General features: G+C 50.1%; 1 pseudogene; it reads left to right on the plus strand.

Annotated features, from left to right (window-relative positions):
- Window positions 1-6,000, plus strand: part of LOC137216739 (mitochondrial import inner membrane translocase subunit Tim8 A pseudogene) — a 63,511-nt pseudogene that overhangs the window by 26,576 nt on the left and 30,935 nt on the right.

Consider the following 6,000-nt stretch of genomic DNA (forward strand, 5'->3'; position numbering starts at 1 on the left):
ACACCTAGGAGCTGGATTGCCAGGACACAGACGCTGTGTACACCCAACTTTAGTAGATATACTCCCATGGTTTCCCAAAATGATCAGACCAACCTACAGTCTCTCAGCAGCCCTGGAAAGTTCCAGTGGCTCCATAGCCCTGTCAACACATGCTACTACTGTCTGTCTTTTTCATTTTAGCCATTCTGGTGGGAGTGTGTTGACTTTATCCTGTGGTTTTAGCCTGTCTCTCCTTGTTTACCACCAATGCTTTCGTTTGAAAGAGGTGACATCCAATTTTCTAGTTCCATAGAAAATTTGTGACAAAGTCAAGAGCAATGTCTTAATTTTCCTAACTCGGCGACTTCTTCATGGCACCCACAAAACCATCACTATGTTTGTATTTTCTTCTCTCTGCGTTGTACACCCTGCCATTATTCCTCCTTGTGTCCAACAAATCTTTTTGCAGGACCCTCCATAGATCATCAGAATAAAGCCGTGACCTAAAGAAACAAAGGCAGTGCCTACATGCCGTTAGATGGACAGAGATTGAAACGGTGGTTGAGTTTGTCCAATCCACACTATTTTTCTTCCATTTCCCAAATACCCTTTTTCTCCTTAATGGTAAGAGAAACTCTCTGCTGAGCTGGAGATGGGCAGAATTGAAAACTCCACGATGCACTAATCCACGGGTATACCGTTCCCCTAGAGTGGTCCAAGAGGGGAGTGATGACACCCCTCTTCACCTCAGGAAGACCAGCATTCATCACAGGGGTTGTAATGGGTTGAAAGGTGCCCCCCAAGATTTATTCAAATTCTGACCCCCCGTGTCTGTGAATGGGACCTTATTTGGAAATAGGGTCTTTCTGTATTTAACTGTAGTTAACTGAAGGAACTTGGGATAAGGTCATCCTGGATTAGAGTGGCCCTAAATCCAAGGTGTCCTTATAATAAGAAAAGAGGACCCGTAGAAGCACACGCAGGGGAGAAGCCCATGTGACAATTGAGGCAGAGATGGGAGTGGTACTTCTACAAAACAAGGAATGCCAAGGATTGCTGGCAGCCTCCGGAAGCTGGGAGAGAGACCTGGGACAGATTCTCCCCTGGAGCCTCCAGGAGAACCGACCTTGCCCACACCTTGATCTCAGATGTCTGGTCTCCAGAATGGTGAGAAGGTACATTCCCGTTGTTTCAAGCCCCTAGTTTGTGGTCACTTGTTCCGGCTGCCCCAGGACACTCCTGCAGAGATCTTGGGTCTGGGTGTGGCAATACGGTGGCAGGATGGTTCTGGGGGAGAACAGGGTCACGCACTGGTGAGGTACCAGCTTGCTCGTGGGAAAAGCAGAGACAGCTTCCACGAGGTTGTCAGGAGCTACTCAAGGCAAACCAGGCGGCGAGAGGGATGAAGCCCACTGCCTCCGCTCATTACGGCCAGGAAACGGAGGCTGTGATACCTCCAGGAGCACCCTCCAGAGCAGGCCCCTGCCTCTCATCTCTCCCACATTATGAATAAAAACATGAAATTAGTTTTATGTCAGAAGAACAACCCTTAAGACACTTGTAACTTATAATTATGATTTCTAAGCTGTTTGCCTTGTCAGTATCAAGAAATTCACAGCTCGAGACTTTCTGAGGTTTATGGGCTCAGACACTCTGCACTAGCTGCGGAAAATTAACCATGAGTCTCTCATCTACTTTCTGATTTATTAACAACCGGGAGAAGCAGCAATGAAGAAATGGACTCCCAGCCAGGGGAGCCCACGGTCACATCCAGAAGCTGAGTCCAGCACAAAGAGTCCATGGAGGCGTCTCCTCCAGGGCCACGTCTACCCTTCAGCAAGGCACCCATTGCGCTTCCCGAGGTGACCATCTTTCCAGTCTCGGAAAACGGAGACAGGCGATGGAGTCATAGCTTTGGAGAAACCATGCCAGCACACGTGAGATCTCGGTGGGAGTGCCTCGAAATCACTAAGTCTGCTTGTCTGAAAACAGAGGTGCAGTCACGTTCTGTTCTGGGTGCTGGTGGTACGGGTGTTCTTGTTTTGTAACAATCCCTGGAGAAGGGTGGCTGAGATGCCCTTTCTGGATGGAGGTGACACTACCTTTGAGGTTTCTTGCCGTCTCCACTTTATGGGATTGCTTGCTAATTGGGTGCTCAGCACACCATGGGATGCCAGGTGCCACCAGCACCTGGAAGGTAAAGAAAAGCTGAGAACCACCATCCAGCGTCCTCTCCTAACCACAGTGGGTGGAAACCGTGGCGATGGATATTCTTGAGTGGCAGGGCAATCCTACACGACCGATGTTCACAGTCGTCCTTTTCTTATCTCATCTTGAGTGAATTAGGAATGAACTGTTGAATCGATTGACATTTCCTGGAACACCGCTGGCCAGAAGCTCAGATTTGGAGGCCAGACCATCGACTTCACTCATGCATTCAAATCTTCTTTGCAGACCCAAGATACACCAGGTTCTAAAAGCCCAGATCAGAATAGAAACGTCATTCTGATCCCTAAGGACCTTACAGTGTTGGCAGGAAAATAAAATATGCCACAACCTACACTTTAGGGCTGAAAGGAATCATTGCTTCCCCACACACTGGGTTCGCTAAGACCGTTATTTCCAATCCAGTCAACCGTCCTAGGAGACAGGCATCCCCCGTCTACAGCTTATGACTGAGGAGAGTAAGATGAAGAGTTGACCTGCCCAGAGGCTTGAGCTGGGAAGTGACAGAACCACAGCGTAAACTAACCCTGGAGATGGGAGCTGACCCTGTCGGAGCTGCCTTGCTGGGAATGGGTTGAACCAGGACAGAAAGCCAAGGGTCCCAGCCTCACCACCCAACACTCCAAGGATCCTCAACTCTGGCTTACAGAGCCAAGCAACAGGCTACTCCTAGAGCAATCCCATTTCCCCTCATTGACCCCACACACATACAGCAGAGTGCTGTGACCTTGCTTTAAGTCTGAGATCTCTGTGTGTTATGAGTGAAGCCCAAGACCTGCCCTTGAGTGTTGTTGCACTGCAGACTGACGCGGACACACAAGTGTGACCACAGAGGAGCCACCAGATGTCAGATAGATCAGGAGGAAGTGGGTGTGTGAGCAATGAAAACCCAGACAGGGGGTAGGAGGCACAGATGGGGCGGGTGGAGGCTCAGGTCAGCCCTCCAGGCACTGCCCAGGCGGCCGCCCAGAGTCCCAGCAGATCCCTGGCCCCAAACCCTAACAGCAAATGTCCCTTCCCTGCTCAGGCCAGCATAGCTCGCTGTCTGCTCGCAGAATCAAATAAGACATTTCTAGGTAGACAGGAAGTAGGTAGTGGACACGGCGGCACCGTGTTATGAACAGACTTTGTAGCACTGGCTTGGGAGCTTCGGTTAAAATGGTAAATTTTATGTTATGCGTATTGTACCACAATCTAGATAGATAGATAGCTAGATAGATAGGGAGAGAGATGCATAGAAGACAGATACATATATACATACACAGATGATAGATGATAAATAAACAGATGATAGATAGACACATTTTATATATATACAGAGAGAGATGATAGATGATAAATAACTAAATACGTAGATAGACGGATAGATGGATGGACAGACATAGACGATAGATACATACATACATAAATGATAGATACGTGGATATATAGATAGATGATGGATAGATAGACAGGTACAGAGATGATAGGTAATAGATATAGATAGATACATATATATGTATATGATAGATAACCAGGTAGGTGATAGATAAGTAGATAGATGATAGATAGATAGACAGATAGATACATAGATAATCGATGGAAAACCCCTACTGTCCACTATGTCAGTTCCCCCAAAGTTGTGACCTGGAGGTGCAGGCCGGAGGTCCTATATGTCCAGATCTTGGGGAGGAAAAAGCCTGATTAGGATTGCCATATTTAAGCATATTTACCAACTAAAAATACAGGACACCCAGCTAAAATTTGAATTTCAGACATACAATAATTATTGTTTTACTATACATATGTCCCTTGCAAAATCTGGGGCATACTTATACTAAAAGAAAAAAATCCCACTGCTTATTGGAAGTTCAGTCCTAACTGAGCATCCTATTTTGTATCCAGCGGCCTCCAAGGTCACCTTTCACACGCCACTGAGTTTGTCACTGACCCCTCTTGCCCTGAAGACATCAGGGCGACTCAGGCCAAACAACCAGCAAAGTGGCCCCTGTCCCAGCACCGTGGCCCCCGGGGAACACGCACCCCAAGGTAAAAACTGCTACACACATTCACAAACAAATCCGTGAACATGGTAGAGGGGCACCCGACTGCCCGTAAGACAGCTCGGGACATCCCAGCAGCGATGGAAATGCATCCAAAGGGCTCCTGTGACTGTCCCCGTGTGTCATTCTTTTTCCTACAGAGAGCTCCCCTGGATAACATAAGCGGCGGCGTCCGCACAAAGCTGGCCCCGTGGAGCTGATGTGCATTAAGAAAAAGCCGCGTGTCACGGGGCATGGCTGGGAGACAACAGCTGGAGCGAGGGCGTGACTGATGGCGTGGGCCTCGGGGGGAACGTGGGCTTGTGCAGGGAAGCAGGCTCCCCAGCTCGAGGAATACCTCCGTGTCCCCAGGGCAGGCGGGACCCACCTCTCCACCCAGGGCGCCCCTCCCCGTCTCTCCCAGCCAAGAGCCGCAGCGGACCTTTGGCTCTGAACACCTGGTGGTTAAGAGGAGCATGAAAACAGGACCCCCTCCAGCTGGCACTGCTCACATACACTTCCTGGGTCCCTTCAGGGGTCAAATTGTGGTGTCTCCAGAGAGGACCCCCGGAAGAGCCAGCAGCAACGTTCCAGGAGTCTGTGATTGCAGGCTGAGCTGGGAGGGACGCACGAGGGGACACCTGGACGTAAGCTCAGCCAGACAGAGGACTCGACTATGGTGGTCTCCCTCAGGATTTTTACACCCCTGCTGGACAGCCCCCCGCCAACCCCTCTGAACCCATCAGTGTGGATAAGCGAGTTTGCAATGCATTCACGGCTGCAGTCATGAAACGGTGCCAATGGCATGTTTGGTACTTAGGGACGCTTGCATGTGCCTGGCTCGTGATCCTAAGGGCGAGAATGGCGTGCGGTAAAAGGGGTTCCCTCTGATCCCATCCCTGTACCCCCCGGCCCCAGAGCGTCCCTCCCGTGAGACACCCTGTTGGCAATCTCAGTGACCATTCAGGGTATGTGTTTAAAGCACAGTCTTAGATGTAGGAGTTTCCTGGGGTGGCTGTAACCACGGGAATCCATCCTCCCCCATTCTGGAGACCACACATCTGAGGTGTCCCAGGGCTGAGCTCCCTCCAGAGACTCCAGGGGAGGGTCCTTCCCGCCTCTTCCAGCTTCTGGGGGCTCCAGGCGTCCCTGGGCTTGTGGCCGCATCCCTCCCGTCTCTGCCTCTGTCTTCTCAGGGCTTCTCCTCTGTGTCTGTGTCTCTCCTCTTCTGTGTCTTAGAAGCACCCTGTCATTGGATGTAGGGCGACCCCCCTCCAGGAGGACCTCATCTCAGACCTTCACTTTATCACATCTGCAGAGACTCTGTTTCCTAATAAGGTCCCGTTCCCAGGTTATGGGGTTTAGGACATGGACATGGCTTTCGGGGGAGAACCCCATTCTACCCACTACGGTATATATCCTTTTATTTTCTAAACACAAAACTTAGCCCACAGCACACATTCCCTGGCATTATGCTCTTTACCTGAACCAGTACCTTTATAACTTTTCCCATCCCCAAAACCCAAGTGTCGTGGGAAAACCTTAAAAAAGTCTCCATCCCAGCGTGGCTGAAAATACGCACTGTAGGTTTAAACAGAGTTAGCATATTTTTACCAACCTCCCACAGGGGCTTACCTACGGCCTAAACTGGGGAAAAGATAAAGCAGAGAGGAAGTCTGAGCATACTTCCTCCCGGGCGTGTGCACGTACACACACAGTCTGGGCACGTGTGTGCACGTGTGTGTGCGTGTGCTTGCACACAGGAGGCTGCACG

Source organism: Pseudorca crassidens, chromosome X, assembly GCF_039906515.1.
Source record: "Pseudorca crassidens isolate mPseCra1 chromosome X, mPseCra1.hap1, whole genome shotgun sequence".
Lineage (NCBI taxonomy): Eukaryota > Metazoa > Chordata > Mammalia > Artiodactyla > Delphinidae > Pseudorca > Pseudorca crassidens.